The sequence below is a fragment of the Miscanthus floridulus genome, unplaced genomic scaffold, assembly GCF_019320115.1.
Source record: "Miscanthus floridulus cultivar M001 unplaced genomic scaffold, ASM1932011v1 fs_542_2_3, whole genome shotgun sequence".
NCBI lineage: Eukaryota > Viridiplantae > Streptophyta > Magnoliopsida > Poales > Poaceae > Miscanthus > Miscanthus floridulus.
In genome coordinates this window covers 6219-24193 of record NW_027096907.1, presented here as the reverse complement: position 1 = coordinate 24193, position 17975 = coordinate 6219, and the positions used below count along the sequence as shown (strand labels likewise).

At 46.1% G+C, this 17975-nt stretch overlaps 1 pseudogene; it reads right to left on the bottom strand.

Annotated features, from left to right (window-relative positions):
- Positions 1-16416: 16416 nt before the first annotated feature.
- On the bottom strand, positions 16417-17975 carry LOC136532159 (uncharacterized protein At3g61260-like; annotated as a pseudogene).

Below are 17975 nucleotides of genomic sequence, written 5' to 3'. Positions count from 1 at the left end.
AAGAAGGAATCAATGGGGGCTACAGAGATGAAAAATGAGTTGAAATTCAAATATGGTATTGACATCCCCTACCAGACAGTGTACAATGGGACTAGAAGAGCATCTGAAAAGCTTTTTGATAAGTGGAATGATTCTTTCGATTGGTTGTATAGGATAAAGGTTGAGATAGAACTGAGATCACCTGGTAGTGTGGTAGAGATAGACACTATCACGGATGATGAAGGCAAAGTTTAGGTTTAGCAGATTCTTATGTGCATTCAAAGCAAGTATAGATGGTTTTTTGAATGGCTATAGGCCTTATATCAGTGTAGACTCCACTGCTCTGAATGGGTCCTGGAATGGCCACATGCCAGCAGCCTTAGCTCTAGATGGCCATAACTGGTTGTTTTCCTTTAGCATTGGCTTCTTTGACTCTGAGACAAAAAAGACAACTGGGTTTGGTTTATGGAACAACTTAGGAAAGCAATTGTGTAACACCTCGGTGTTAAGCATGCACTAACATTATCCCATGAGCATAATCATCATCACCTCATGCATAAGCATCATTCACGCATTTCATTTCGAAAGAAATGAAGTATCATTTCATGTGGTGCTTAAGTTGATTGAAATTCATTCATGTTTCAAACAATGTGAAATGCCACGCTCATGTTTGGATGCCATGATTCATGTTTTGATCACTAAGATAGCTTATAAACATTTAGGATGTAATTTGGAGCAAAGTTTATATTCAAAGTTTTGCCAAATTACGCTTTTAAAATAATTCTTCAAAATTAGGGTTTTGGGATTTAATTGACTTTAAATCTATAATTCAAAATAATTTGGAATTTGACTTTGGGCATAAAAGCAAAGTTGTAGAGATAAATTTTTGAGCAACTTTTATTTTTGGACCAAAGTTTGAAACTACTTTGAAATTACTCAAAATTTGCATTGAATGAAATCAAAATAGAAAATAATTTGGAAAATCACATTTTTTCACTTTACTGGGCCGCCGCCTCGCTTTCGGTCAGCCGCTCAGGGCGGCCCGGCCTGCCTCCGCGCCGCTCCCCTGCTCCCACGCGCCGCGCCCGGCCACGTCAGAGCGTGCCCGCCACGTCAGAGCGCCCGCCGCGCGGTGGTAGCCCCGGCCTGCCCCGCGCGCCTCCTGTCACGCCTTCACCTACCCGACCGCGCTACCTCCTCCTCACTCCTCCACTTCGCTCTCTCGCCTCCGCCAGTGCAAGCAGCAGCCGCAGCACTCGCCTCCGCCACGCGCCATCGTCGGAGTTGGCCGTTCTAGCTGCTCTAGTGCGCCTGAGCCATCTCCATCTCGCCCGTAGCTCGCCTCCACCTCGCGCACCCCGTCCTCGCGTCACTTCGCCATGGTAAGCGTTCCTTCCTCGGGAATCGCTCACCGGAGCGGGGTCGAGTTCGCCAGAATGCTCTGCTGAAGTTTGGTCTACACCTGATGCTCTCCAACTTTGCTTAAGGGTTCAGGGTCATTAGGGTTATGGTTTAGCAGATAACATGCTCCTAACTTTGGTTTGTCAGCGTGACGACGGTGATTAGGAAAACTCAGAATTAACCATCAACACGAAGCCAAATGGGTTCCAACTTTTTGCATGCTCTTCTGCATAATATAACCTTCCACTTTTATTTTTGGACCAACTCAAGTTGCTTAGCGAATTTCGGAGAACGCGGAATGTCAACGTCGTTGCTTAGCAAAACTGACTTAGAATAATTCTAAGTGTTGAAAACCACAGCAAATTCAATCTTGTGACCTCGATTTGACTTACTTCCAAGCTGATCTAGCTCTTAGTCCAAAAACCAAGTTTGTTCTACATGATATGGACTACAACTTTCATTTAAGTTCCAACCTCAAAACTTGTATAGAACCTACTGTTCTACTTTGACCAAAATAGGATCACGATGAAGCTTATATTATCCTTTTTGATCCATTGGAGCATTTTTTGGCCACCTGCTCAACATGAACCCTTCATAACATTTGTTCATGAGTGCAAGTAGAGTTGTTTGAGCAAGGTACCAAGGTTTGGTTGACTTCATAGGTTTCCATCCACTTGATAAAGCAATTCATGCAAAGATATGACTTATCATTTCATGTGACTTTTTGATTCCAAACTTCATGAAACTTTTCCATGGGTCTAGATGGATGCATGTGGATGTAATGTACATGGAAGAAGCATGTTTAGCATTACTCTTGCATAATCTTAACAAGGGTCCATATATAAGCAATTGTGCGTGGCCCAAGTTTAAGTTGGAGCTCCATCATGTAGATTTGATCTTGACACCTTGATTACCACTTGACATGTCATGTTTGAGCTCAAACCCATTGCTTAACTGGTGATAAACACCTAGGGTGTTACAGCCCTCCCCCCTTAAAGGAATCATGTCCCGATATTCGGTGCGAAAGACTTTTAAGGGAAGAGAAACATGTCATCCAGTTTCCAACATCAGTGATAGCATCAGTGATAGCATTAGGCCACTTAACTTTGGAGTATCAGAGAGGCTAATTTGGTCACGACACTTTCTGATACTTGCTCTTCATCGTAAGTTGTTGTCTGAAGAATTTCTTTCGTTAGCATCCATAAAGCATTGTTACATTGGAAGGAATCCAAGATAGCATTGTCCTTCGTACTTCATCCTCGATGTACGAAGAGTGATTCAAACGTAGACTAAATACTTGTAGCATTTACTTCCCTAGTGGATATAGCACATAACTTATGGACTTTCACTAGATCGTAGTCAGTTGAAGGATATTCCTTGCAACGGTGCTATATTTGTTCACAAGGTTTGAAAAGCAGTTATCTACTAAAGTGGCTCGAGCACAACTTTCCATAAAGAATGTGATCATAGATGAGGTAAACATCCTTTGAGGGTACAAGAAGCTAGTTAACCAATATCCAAACTATTTATAGTGGTGCAATCACTCATATGTCAACTGATGGAAAGCTACATAATGTTCCATGTGTGCAGTGCTCTTTCTTTGATAACACACTGTATTGTCTGAGTCTATCGAGTGAGTGGTAAATGCAATAGCTGACTCTGTCGGCTCAACGTTCTCGATGATCATTCCTTAGGGAGCCTTTGGATCCAAGTTGCAACAGTGATCTAGGTTGAATCTGATGCAACCTATTGGGTAAAACACATGGAAGACACTAAAGGCATGTCAGCGTTGGAGAACCATTGATGCAGAAGGATGTTGGCGAGGCTTGGAGGGCAACATAAGTTGCAAGTAATCACAAAACTAGGGACTAGTTCACTACCAAGCAGGTTAAGTACAATTTGCCTTCGTGGTGCAGTTGCACAGCAAGTTGGGTTTACTTGCATCATAGCAAAACCAGCTTTCTTAAACTATATTTGACGTCGAGGCTTCCATTCTTAGGTCAATCAATATCTCAAAAACCACAATCCAAAAATCTATGGTTTGACATCTTTCCAATTACTTTCGAATTGCAAGGGCACAATTTGGCTTCTAGAACACCTTGACTGCTCACGCATTGCTGATCTAAGAGGGCAAAAGCAAGGCACATAGGGGTGCAATTAATCTTCTCAAGGGTATGGAGGGTTGTCTAACAGCAATACACCTACAAGTTGTAATTTCTTGGTATGAATTACAAACACAACCGTCTAATGCAAAGGATGATCGCAGTCACAGCGAAATTGCAGATTCTGTACCCTTTGGTTTTCTATTCATATCTCACAAACTACTGTTCCAATATGCACAAATTTTGGTGGGCATGTAAATCCATGGGTCTTCTAACTACTCACCAAAATTCAACTCAACCGGACACCGTTTGACCATCCAAACAATTCATCTACCAAAACTGCTCTGTTCTGAAATAGCAGCAAACCAAGCCGACAAGATATCTCTCAAATCCGATGTTTTACTCAACCAATACTCAAGCCAACTTAATACATTGAAGGGTCCTAAGCAAGGAATGAGATCACCAGGTTTGGGGTCAATCCAACTTTGTTTGAGTCACTAATCGTTGGCTTGAAGATGTTCAGTTTTATACCCTAAAATCTGGACAGATTTCTCGTTCTTCTCTTTCTTTGCTTCACACGTTGTGGTGTGTGTTCTATACTCTCGATCCCTTTGTATAGCAGCAGCTCCTTTCTCTAAGGATGTAGACTAAGATTTTCCATATATGATTCTCAGGAAACAACTTAAATCGTTTGATTTAGACAGCAACTTGACTATGCACAAGCATTGGACTTGTGACTATGCTTTTGGAACACAAAGCATACTCTTCATGGAGGGACTGTCCTACTGAGATAAGGGAACGTCTCTTATTATCCTTTTGTGCCTCATCCAATAGAATCCGAAATAATCCTTTGATAGCACCATATACATAACGATGCTGAACGAAACTAAGAACGTGCTCTCTCTAGCTCTTTACTTAGCTGATATAGCATCCAGCACTATTTGTGTGATTGTCCAAGATGGACTTGACTTGACAACATAGGGCTTGGAGAAGGAAGCAGTACTAGCATCGATGACCGGTTTTGTTGTTCGTTTGCTTAACATTGTTTTGTGAGCTCTGGCCTTCATAATTAGCAAAAAGTTATCACCTAGCCAGAGGTTAAGCTTCCTACTAGTAACTAATCAGTTGTTTCTCAACACTAAAAGTTCTAAATCTTCACTCTTGCCCACATAGTTGTGATTGACGCATAACAGATGGCCGTCATCGAAGTCAGTAGGCAAGGGGTCACACTAGAGATGGTTGATCTCGATCGTGCGATTATCATGCACATAATAATCAAGACTTGGATAGCCAAGTCATAATCATAATGTGACGTTTGATTCTTATCTGACTAACAACTTGTCCAACATTAAGTGTTGTGTGCCTTTTAGATCCAACAATGATGACATAAGTTGTTCACTAGGTGACGGACGTTAATACTGGGACAACCAAGTGGAGTCACTTGTCTACCACCTCTTGTAGTCTATTAATGTTTATGTCAGTGACCAGTTCTTCAATGGATATCCTTTTTGTGACTTCAATCGGAAGCTCTTCTACTTTCGATCTGATATAGGGATCTTCGATAAGATATGGAGAGATAATCAAGGAAGAGCTCACGTGAAAATAACACATCGGTGTAGTTCTGTAATGGATCATGACTAGAAACCCCGATACTAGCGCATGCCGAGCAGCACAGCCTTGTGTGTGCACCCACAGGAGGCTCTCGGTTTCATCATGGCACCGTAGATCACTAATCGTGGCACCATTACTGGACATACAACCAAAGTGAGATTTCCAGTGGCACCAATTAGATTGTAAGAACAAGCATTGTGCAAAAGAGGGATAGCAAATAAGGATAGTCACAAGGTTAGGAATCAACAAGGAGGCGATCAGAAGATCAAAACACAGCACAAAAGAACATAGCCTAATTGCTGAAGGCAACTAAGCAGGAGACTCTTGCTAAATTTCCACAAACGCCTCGTGTCCACCAAAGTGATTACTAGATAAAGATTAACATGAGATTTGGTCCTATCGAGCAGCAACAGGAGATCAAGACTAATAAACATCCAGAGACTTGAAGAAGTTGGAGACAAAATATACGAGATTCGAGGAACAGAGCCATTGCACTAACTAGGGATTGAGTTGATAAAGCAATGACATGATCTGCGAGTAGAAGGTTCTAAAGCCAGGGCAGATAGCGATCATCGTTGCACCAGATTATCCGTAGGAAAAGGAGCAATGAGATCTAACAAGGACTTCTGCAGTAGGGTCCTCCCACATAGGAGCGGGACAACCACGAAACATGCAAGCGTTCAAGGGACTAAGCTTGGACCTAAGGTCAAGCAAAGGCATAGATAAAGTCTTCATAGCACAATGTTCAAGGCTAGCAACCATGTGTACAGGCTCAGGTTCCTAAGAGAGAACTTAATTGGAAACGACAACCATGAGATTATCAAAACTTGGACGCTGTTCTAGGATAGCGCTTATTCAACACTCGTATGCTTACCGAGGACAAAAGGAGTGATAGCTACTGCACTACCTAGATAACGAGCATCCACACCTACATCATGGTCTTAAGCGAGCATTTCGAATATACTCAATCCGATTAGCTTAAGCGACTATTACTAAGCACAAAGCTTGTACATAACAAGCAGTCACCTACAACAACACCACTACACATATTAGGCAAAACATGGTGGTAAGGCATTGTTATCTTTTGTTTCCTTTTTACTGAGTAGGTGGATATCTCTACAAAACAAGTTTTACTTACATTTAGCAATTTAGTTTTTAAAGGGGTGAACTTTTTGTTAACTATTAACTCGTCATCTATTTCCTTTGGAAGCCAACATACGAGGCAAAGCTAATCACACACTAACTTCAAGCATAGCTATTCAAGAAGCATGGGACAAGGCATTTTGGCTAGCTTCACACAGGGAAAATAGTGACATCACATTGATCACAAGTTACTTAGCATTAGAACAAGGTGACGAAAGCATATTTATGCACAAGCACAATCATGATGCATGCTCATCCTATTCATCCTCACAAAATTGCCAGCCTAAGGTGGCAATCACGTTCTATGTCGGTGGCATAACATGTACTCTCTCGATATATAGCTAGTCGTCAGCCATATTCAATCTACGCATTCATGGTTAGCGTACCTGCAGGTAAATTCATTGCAGCCCATCCCCACAAGAGATAAATAAGCGCACAATGAAAGTAGTAAACTAAGATACTCTCCATATATACATCCCCAAATGTATATACTTCGATATCCATAGCTACCCGATAAATATACTCGCAATTAAGTACCTTCATATATACATATGCGTGACATGTAAATATTCTAGTAACCACAGCTAACTTTTCCCTAGACCAACAGTTGGATGGTCATGCTCTCATAACTCACACTTACCTGGGCGTAGAGGCAATTGATCCATACATTACCATTCAAATGAATGGCATCCATACCATAGCACGCCGTATGGACGACGAAAGTAAAAACCCCCATGTTAGTACTTAGATAGCCACCTAATAGTCCTTAACTAGGCATAAAGGAGGATGTCGCTAGCATAGTTTTGCAAATTAGTTTTTGACAAATTTGCCTGTAGCTAAAGTTTTAGTTAAAATAGGCTTTTTAAAACCAAAACTTTATTTTTAAAATAATGTACATGACAGTATTAAGCTTAACCTTGCTCTGATACCAGCTGTAACAGAACCACCCAATTTATACAAGATCAAGTATGGTTGTCCCCTGCTAACACGTTGACACACACATACCTTCACTCATATAAACCCTGGTAGTCCGCCGAGTGTCCCGAAAGACCTCGGTAAATCAACATCATAACCAAGATCGCGTGATTAAGCAAATACACATCACATACACAGGGTTGCAGCGGAAAATAATATTACAAGTGGATTCACAAATAATAGTACAAGTTTGGGTTTCAAAACCTGATTAGTGAAAACAACATAGCTTTCAAAAGATTACATTAATATATGTTTCAAATACATTGCTAGCATAAGTGACATAATCCGAATAAAAGCATATAGATGAGAAGTAACTATAGAATCACCGAGCCATCGGCGGTTAGCCACCATCTTCATAGGCCGAGAACTTCACCTGCAACATGGTGAGATAAACCCTGAGTACGAGAAGGTACTCAGCTAGACTTACCTGTCAAAACCAGAAATAAAGGACACCAAGGGTCATACAAGGCTTATAAGGTGGGCTAGCTTAACACAGTTGCATAAAAGAGCTTATGAATCTAGTGACCAATTAAAACTTAGCATCAAGCTTATCATCATTTACCTGCCCACTAGATTAGCACCTGTACTAGAGCACTCACTTATTAGGAGCAATCAATATTAACCATAGCAGGTATAATAAGGCTGTCATCATCATTTCCGAACCATTAGGTTATTTAGTGTATCTACTTTGGAGATAAGCCCGTCAAGTTCTCACTAACCGGGAGAGACTGGTGACTCGAATCGAATTACAACTCAGCTGAGGGGGTATTCCTAACTCTCAGCCCTGGCATACTTTGCAAGGGTAGCCGTGGGTCACCTTTGGGACAACTTAGGAACCTAAATTCGCTGGGTTCGATCAGCGCCTAGCACTCTCAGGGATTACCCTTCTGCCAGGACTGATCAGGACTTTTAAATCACCTGCCCTTGGACTCACGCCTACGGCTCCCTTCCGAGGCGCACTTTATACTTATCGACTCCTGGCCTTGAGGTGAGCTACTCGGCTTCGTGGTCGGTCTCCAGACCCGGCCAACTAAGAGAGAGGCATACGTTCAACATGAATAGGAAAGGCTCCAAGATTCAGTCCTTAAGCGACATAGACGGAGTCACTACAAACCGGCAAGCCTCCGTCCGGTCTTCATTTCAAATTAAGACTGGTTCTTTTCCACGATAGCAAATATAGCCAACCGTGACATATGTATCTTCCTATATCTCGCAGGTGACAGGAAATCACCTGACTTCTACTGTGTTTAAGCAGGGCTAAGCACTACATGAGCCTGAGCTACATAGGATTCAGGGTATCAATATCTGGACAAGGATTGGATAACCAATGCAGCAAGTGTTTGCATCCTAACACCTAAACTTAATGCAACAATATATATATGTAACAATAATACTATAACTGTATTTTGGAAATTAGGAGGCTTAATATGCTCTGGGGCTTGCCTGGGATCTGACACAAGTCAGTTCAGTTAGGTGGCACCGTCCTAGTGACATTTTAGGTCCTAGCACTTGCTTAGTCCTTCCATCTTCGGGATAGATCCATCATAACGCTGTCTTCGGGTTTGGCTCCAACATCACATCCTTCACATGGTTCATCTAGCGCACCTAGATGAGATGCAAGATGCAAGTGTATGAATACATGGAAGTGCAATAGACAATGCATCGCATGCAGTAAGTAAGACAAGCACAAGGTTACATTAACATGCACAAGCACTTTCGTATTGCCTACTTTAAATATCGCACAATTTATCATCCCACAATAGCAAAGAATATGACAACACCAAGCATGACACAAATTTCCCAAGATCTCAGGTATTCTAACTCAACCATCATCCAAGGTATGAGCCACACTTAGCAATATACAAGCAAACAACTATAATTGGAATCTGTCAATTTCTGAACATGCAAACAGCAGCTACAAGATTTAGCTATAACTGGAGTTACACAAATCCAAAAGACTTACAAGAAGACATCCTGGAAAGCTTATGGAATTTTCTACAACTTTGTTACTATCACTAAAAGCTCATTCAAATCATAACTAGATCAAACACTATCATCTTTCAGATCTGCTCAGAATACAATTAAAACCTGACCAAATACTTAAAAGTCATGTAACTCCTACGCTATCTGGCCTATGACCTCACAATTTGAATACAAGCAATATCATGAAATTTGCTACAACTTTTGTATTCAATACAACCATAGTAAACATCATTTACACCACGAATATAATTGCACAAGCAAAACTGCAATTGCAACCCAACAACAGTGGTACAGAAAACTGATAAGAACTTTAGAGAAGCACAACTGGAGTTCTAGATCTCCAACAAACATGAACCATAACTTTTTGAAAAGCCTAGGAAGTTACCTACAACTTTCCTATTCTCATATTAAGATGATTCTACAGTTAGAAGGGTCAATTAATTCAATAATTGCATCTCTGTCCAAACCATAGACTAGAAACTGACATGCCGCTTTAAACAGCTATAAATGGAGTTATACATGTCCAATAAATGTGGTTCTAGACTTTTTAGAAATATTATCAAGTTCTAAACAACTTTGTTGTAAACACCTAAAGCTAATTATACTATTCAGAAGGCCCCACAATACCAACAAGGTAACCCTGTCAGAGTTTGGGCAGAAACAGCCACTGATATTTAAGCAAGTATAACTCAAGATCTACTTAACCAAAAATCATGATATTTAGCTTTTTGAAAAGATTAATAAAAGTAATACAACTCATGTATTATCATAAAGTCATGATTCATAACCTAACTAAGCCAATTAATTTAATCTTGCAGACCTATTCAGAATAGGGGTAAGACAATATAGGTAATTTATTATTTTTATATATCTTAAACTATCAAGCCTAAAATACTGAAATTTTTACCAGACATCACTAATCACATCAGTAACACTCCATAAAAATTTCACATTTATTTGAGTAAAATAACTGCATTTATAAAAAGAACAAGACATGACTAGCATTAAGAACCTAACTGCCTAAATCTATTTTTACAGATAAACCTTTCAACTAAAACATGTAATATTATTGATCTAGTACATATAGAATTTCACAAGGATTCCAAAAAGTCCACATTTGTTATTTTAGGATTTTTCTACTAATTAATACGGATTTTCAAATTAGAGCATTCAAATCTGTAAAAACCAGAGAAATAGGAAATTGAAATCTTGCATCGGAGTCCATGTGAAAACATAAATTAAACGTCAGCGAATTGACCCTTCTCGGCACTATTCACTAGAGTCACTAGTTCTTCACAAACCCCCCTGCCTTTTCCCTTATTGCCGCGCGAGGTCCATCGTCTTCTCCAACTCACAGACGGACGCAGAGCTTGGTGGCCGGCCGGCGGCCAACTTGGCCGGCTGGAGAGGGACTTCGGCGGCCCCAGAGGGGCGGTGCTGGGGCTTGGCCGTGGACCGCCGTGGCCATGCCTGGCCCTGGCTGGCCAAGCAGTAGGCAGCAGTGGCGCAGCAACAGAGCATCGCCAGGCCAGCGTTGCCGGCAGCGGCAGCTTCGTCGACAACGAGCACACGGTGGGTCACGGCTCGGCCTAGGGCTTGGGGAGTCGGTCGCAGAGCGTAGGCGTACTCGGTGGTGGCACGGGAGGACTGTAGGAGAAGGAGTGGCGGTGGCAATGGAGTTTGGCCACGGCGGCTATGGCGGCCGTGCTCTGGCAAACGCGCAGGCGCGAGGTCAGAGCGAGAGAGGCGATGGGAGGGTGAGCGAGTGAGCTAGAGGGAGCTCAGGCACTCGATTTTCACTCAAGAAGGGCGCCAGGGACGCGACAGGGCAGCCACACGGCAAGCGGCACGCGGCAATGGTGGGTGTGCTCTGTGCATGGCGGCCATGCCTTGGACACGCGCCGCCCATTGAGGCGTTTTACCGAGCACGTGGCGGGCAGCAAAGCGACCAGCGTGGGGCATGATTCTGGGCCGTTTGCAGGCCAAATTTGGACATGGGCCCAAAATGAAGTTTGGTCTACACCTGATGCTCTCCAACTTTGCTTAAGGGTTCAGGGTCATTAGGGTTATGGTTTAGCAGATAACATGCTCCTAACTTTGGTTTGTCAGCGTGACGACGGTGATTAGGAAAAACTCAGAATTAACCATCAACACGAAGCCAAACGGGTTCCAACTTTTTGCATGCTCTTCTGCATAATATAACCTTCCACTTTTATTTTTAGACCAACTCAAGTTGCTTAGCGAATTTTGGAGAACATGGAATGTCAACGTCGTTGCTTAGCGAAACTAACTTAGAATAATTCTAAGTGTTGAAAACCACATCAAATTCGATCTTGTGACCTTGATTTGACTTACTTCCAAGCTGATCTAGCTCTTAGTCCAAAAACCAAGTTTGTTCTACATGATATGGACTACAACTTTCATTTAAGGTCCAACCTCAAAACTAGTATAGAACCTACTGGTCTACTTTGACCAAAATAGGATCACGATGAAGCTTATATTATCCTTTTTGATCCATTAGAGCATTTTCTGGCCACCTGCTCAACATGAACCCTTCATAACATTTGTTCATGAGTGCAAGTAGAGTTGTTTGAGCAAGGTACCAAGGTTTGGTTGACTTCATAGGTTTCCATTCACTTGATAAAGCAATTCATGCAAAGATATGACTTATCATTTCATGTGACTTTTTTATTCCAAACTTCATGAAACTTTTCCACGGGTCTAGATGGATGCATGTGGATGTAATGTACATGGAAGAAGCATGTTTAGCATTACTCTTGCATAATCTTAACAAGGGTCCATATATAAGCAATTGTGCGTGGCCCAAGTTTAAGTTGGAGCTCCATCATGTAGATTGTATCTTGACACCTTGATTACCACTTTACATGTCATGTTTGAGCTCAAACCCATTGCTTAACTGGTGATAAACACCTAGGGTGTTACATAGGGTGTTGCGCGTGTTAGGGTGGAGGACAAGACGCTCATGCACTAGGGCTACGGCGTGTGGCCTATCGCCTCGCTGTGCTTGGTGGATTGACACGTCCCTGTCGGGTCGCTCCAAGGGCGCACGCTGGCTGGCGTTGAGCTTGCGTCGTTTGGACAGCGAGCTCTCGGCCTGCTGCGTTGCCGCACGCTCGAGTAGCGTGCGAATCTCATGATAGGCCCGATGATCCTCGGGTGTCGCAGGGCTTTGGAAGCCCTCGGAGCAAGGCCCCCATGGCAGCGATGTTCTGGCTTGCCCGAGTTAAGTGTGGGAGGGCTTCATCATCCTCGATGATCCTCCGGTTCACATTGTAGGCCATGCCACGCGCACGCCCACCGTCTCCATGGCACTCGGTCTCTCGCTCGAGCTTCGTGCGTTCCTACTTGAGCTAGAGTCATGCTTCTTCGAGCTCTTGGTGTCACGGCCCTCAGCTGCTCTACCCATAGGCGAGGTGGGGCCCCTACTTCCCCCTTGACCTCATCGTCGAGGTCATTTGTTGGGGTAGCCCCTCCCTCATGGATGCTTTTTGATGTATCCCTCAGGGGTACCTGCCATGAAACATTCTCATGAGGGGTGATGGCTCCCCCTGCTAGAGTCAGAGTCAGAGGGCGACTCTGATTCTCTCGCGAGAAGGTCGTGGAAAGATTCCATAAAGTATTCGGTCATCCCCCATGAACTCGACTGTTCGTAGGGGATGGGGGCATGTGATGCGCCACAAGGTGGCCAACGGTCTCTGCAGGCGTTGTGCAGACCGAACGGGAGCGTTGTCGAGACGCTCTGGATGAGGTATTCAAGGGAGAACAGCTCTCCTCCGGCAAGCTACATCATGACATTGGCGAACGAGAAGTTGAGGCGGCGCAGGTCCTCCCAGGACGGTCGGGGTCCCTAGGAAGGCGCCGAGCTAGCGCTCTAGCCTTCGGTAATCGAAGCTGAGGAGCTGGTTGCTCCCAAGGGGTGTGGGCCTTCGGTGCGCATAGCTACAGCTCCTCAAGCATCTCGGCGATCATGTTGAGGCTGGCGGAGTGGAGTGGCTGGACGACAATGGGAACCTCGCCAACTCTCCCTCCGTCGTAACGAAGAAGTCCAGGTTCCCGAAGCGCACTGTGCACATCTAGGACCCAGCTGACGACTGTGACTAGTCGTCTGAGGCCTGATGTGGACATCGAGATACGTAAAAAGCCCCTACCTAGGTGCGTCAACTGTCGGTGTTTTCGAACCACCAAAGAGTAAATTTGTATTTGCGCATCTGGCTCGATGGTGTGCTCAGGAGGACACTAAGGGGTTATACTGGTTCGGATAGAACATCCCTACATCTAGTTCGCTATTGCTCGTGTTACCGGCACTTAGGTATCCCTAATATCGATACCCGACAATGCCATGAGCAAGGAAGTTAGCACCCATGCTGACTTCTCTGGATGGCTCGAGACGTATTAAAAGGTCATGACCGACCCCAAGGCCGTGGGCTCCGTCACGACCGATCTCGAGGCCACGAGCTCCGTCTCGCCCGACCCCTTAGGTGCGGGCCCCGTCTCGCCCGACCCCTTGGATGTAGGCCCTGTCTCGCTCGACCCCAAGGACACAGGTTCTTTCTCGCCCATGGCCGCGGGCTCTGTCTCGCCCGACCTTGAGGTCGTAGGCTCTGTCTTGCTCGACCTCGAGGCCGCGGGCTCCGTCTCGCCCGACCCCTTGGGTGTAGGGCTCTGTCTCACCCAACCCCAAGAACGCGTTTTCCGTCTTGCCCAAGGTCGTGGGCTCCATCTCGCCCGACCTCGAGGACGCGGGTTCCGTTTCGTTCGACGGGGACCCATACCGCCGCCAACCACTCCAGGTCCAAGCGTATGGACCTAGGGTCAAAACTCTGACACCAGGGAAGAGGCTGGCATGCCTCGATGTAACCCGTGGCTATGACGGGCCATACCTGGGGATTTACATCAAGAACAGTGTCTAGCGTGTCGGTGCTGTTCTGCCTAATCCTTGTACAGATGCTGACAGGCGCGTCAGTTCACCACGACGTCCGTCGGGACGGAGTGGAACGCCATGACCGGCAGATGACGCCTGCGCATGGAGCTAGTGACGAACAGGGCCGCGACATAGAGCCATCCCTAGTTGACATCTACAGGATCGGTGGGACCCGCATGAAGGAGAAGAAGGACCCGACAACCCTAGAAGCCTTCTTCTTTCTCTCGTTCTTCTCCTTTTCCTCCTCTATAACCCGCGCTTTTCCTTTGCCTATAAAAGGGGAAGCAGACCGCCCCATGAAATGAGGATCTGGACACTAAGAGCACGACACGAGCACACGGCTGAGCGGTAAGTGAGCTCTCAGCACCCATTCACTCCTTCCACCAGAGACTTGGGATACTCTCCCTCTCTCGCCTATTTGTAACCCCTACTGCAAACCAAGTGACGGCAACACGAGCAGCAGCGAACTGGACGTAGGGACGTTCCACCCGAACCAGTATAAACCCTTGTGTCCTCCGAGCACACCATCCGAGCCAGACGCGAAAATACAAATGTACTCGTCGGTGGTCCGAAAACACCGACAGACATATCTAGTTGCAAGAAGGTGTTGACGTCGAAAATCATGTGAACAGAACGCAAAAATAGTGATGGGCATATAACTAGTAATAGATGACCGAAAACTATATCAAAATATCTAAGATCAAAACCAAAATAACCAAAACTGAAATGTTAAGTTACAATTTGGTCTCTAATAATTCTAAGTAACCCAATTTTGTTCCTATTATTTTGGTTTCTGGTTCAGTTAACTGAATAATTGAGAAAGCCCCAAAAGACATATGGGCAAGTCCATCCGTTGAGCAACTTAGAACGTCTCCGGCAGTCCGATTTTTCTAACATCCAATGACAAAAAAAATTGTTATTTTGAAGATTTTGTAGCTCCAACAGTCCCCACCCATCTCCAATGAGAAAATTAAAATCTTAACCCTAAAATCATATCCTCCCGTCCTCAAATTAAGGGGAGACCTCTTCTCCCTGATCCACCGCTTTTTCTCATTGGGGATGGAATTTTTTTCATTCTACTAGAGACCTTTATAAAATCCCAAAACACCTTTTATATCTCCCCAATAACTAGTTTTTTAGTTTGATTTTTCTCCTACCGCTGAAGATGCTCTTACTATCTCATATTTTGCCACATCATCTAAGAGTTAGTAGTACACCAAAAAGCCTTTTCCATTATCTTAAAAAAATCAAAAAGCCTCTCCAATAATACTACAACTTAGACACTTGGTCACATGTATTCCTTTTCCCCAACCACTTTCTTCCTCCCCCGTCACACGGCATGACAGTAATCACCTCGTTCGATTGTATACAGAAGCTGATTTGAGAAGAACATGAAGGCTCCGAACAGTGAGCAAAACGAACAGCGTGTTCGGCTGGCCGGCTGACTTTTTTTCCCAGCCGGAACAGTATTTTTCTCTCACAAAATTCCAGTATAAACCGTGTTTTCAGCTGCTACAGTAAAAAAATTAATACCAGACGAACACTCTTAAAATGCACTATCTAATTAAGCTATAGTCAGTTGCTTCCCTTCTCTATTTTCAGTCAAAATGTAAAATACGCCGGTCGGCACATTTTTCACCCCTACAAATGTTGATATCGAATTGGACGGATGCAGCATATCCCCTCCGGATTCTTTCTTCAAGAGCAGAGCACCACTCGTCCTCGCTCCCCGCCCTCAATGCGTACTCTCTTTTGACGCGTTGAACCTTTAATTTACCAGTGTCGCTCCCTTCGTACTGTACAATTTTCAAAATGAAAACGGTGAATAAGACATAAAATCTTTATGTTCTTTATTGACTTCTGCAGACAAAAAAAACAACTGTCTACAACTCTATGTGCCGTGTGCCTGTGTGCATCACAAACCGCTCGGCTGAAACACAAGGACGCGAGCAGCATCCCAACCGTGGCGTCAGTTCGACCAGGACTTGTGTCGAGTGACTGAAACTCTGAACAGCACCCGTGTCAACTGCGGTGCCACAACGCACGCCTCCTCTGGTCTGCAGTCTCCGTCGTCGTCACAGACAACGGAAAAAGAATTCCTCGGCTACGTTACGTATCGACGCCTGGGAACAGGGAGGGCTCTTTTGGAAGCAGGGACAAAGACCAGGGATGGAAAACCTCCACCAAGAATTAGAAAGATAATTAGAATGATATTATCCACCCAAGAAAAAGTCCAAGATCATGAAGGAATTGGAGTTTCCAGATCAGATTAGGACTAAAGTTAAATGTGCCTGGAAATACGCCCTCGCTAATCTGCACGTGCACGAGCTCGCCTTCGCCTCTCAGCTGCACATCAGCGGCAGCTTGAGCGAGAACACGGAGGACGACGACGGCAGGTGCCCGGTCCGCCTCAGCGCGTCCGCCCTGTCCCCGACCCGCGCGGCGTGCCGGTTCAGCTTGGCCTCCGCCTGCGCGCGCTTCTCCCTGGCCGCCGCCTGCGCCGAGGCCAGCTTGCTCGCCGTCTTCTCCTGCGCCCGCCGCTTCATCCTCTCCACCTTGGCCTGCCCAGCGACGAAACGAAGGCCCATCTCAATTTCTAGAGTGACGAATCATGTCCAGTTTTTTTATCTTTTTTTCCTAGACTGATGAAACTGAAACATATGGCCATGATCATTGATACCTCCGTCGTCTTCATCTGCAGGCTCCGCCTTTTGCCGTCGCCGGTTTTCCCAGGCCTGTATTTTCATCTCCTCGCGCCGGTACCTGCGAGAAGGGCGCGTCGGTGACAGTCGTCAGCACGCACAGTACAGTGCAAGCTGCGAAAAAGGCGCATGCACTTGGCATTTCGACTTGATGATGACTCATCGGTGAGTCAGAGACACAGAGGCAACAACACAGGCAACCCACTCCAGTGCATGCACCGGCGGTGCTCGAACACTGTTACCGTGGCAGTGGCGTTTGTTGCCCCGCCTTTGCCTCACATCACATGGTTCAGCAACGTGCGGAGGAGAAAGCGCGCATTGGTGCTTGGTAGTAGCCGACAACGTCAGATGGCGGTCACCTCACCTGGCCATGTGCTTGGCGCGCTCGGCGGCAGTCCCACGCCGTCGCGGCCGACACGGCCGTCGGCGGCGGCGCACCGGGCGCCGATTCCTTGCGCTCCTGGGCGTCGCCGCACTCGAAGCCTGCGCCGCGGTCCGCTGCCGCTAGGTCCCGGTGGCGATCCGCCGTCCGTCGAGGAATCCCGTCGGCGCCGCGGTGCGCGGTTCGCGCGCCCCGCCGTGGACGGCGCCGGTGCCGGCGTGGCCGGTAGTGTAGCGCGTGGGGTGTTGGCCCTGGACGGCTCCTTACTCCCGACCGGCGTCATCTCCGTGCCGATGTCCCGCAGCGAGAGGCACCGCGGCGGCTGCCCGTACGCCAGAACGGTGTCCACCCTCTTGGTCTCGGACTCAGCCTCCGCCTCCGCCTCCGCATCCCCGTCGTCCCTCGCGCCCAGCCCCAGCGCCGCGGGCAGGGCGGGCGCCGTCCGCGGCACTCCACGAGTGCCGCCCCTTCTGCGACGCCGACGGCAGCAGGAGCCGGTCGTCCGCGCAGGAGCTCCGTCGCCGGTCGTCGTCGTTCGCCCGGGAGGAGGACAGCCACCGCTGGGCGTCGTCCCACTTGGACGGCCTCGGCTTCGCCTTGACGTAGCAGGACAGCAGCCCCCTCCCGCTGCCCGCATCGTAGCTTTGGCTCATCATCCCCTGAGACGATCTCCTCATCTCTGCTCTGAGAACTGCAGAGGAACACGAAACGAAGACCTGCAATGCGCTGGGGCACAGCACAGGCGCAAGAACGGG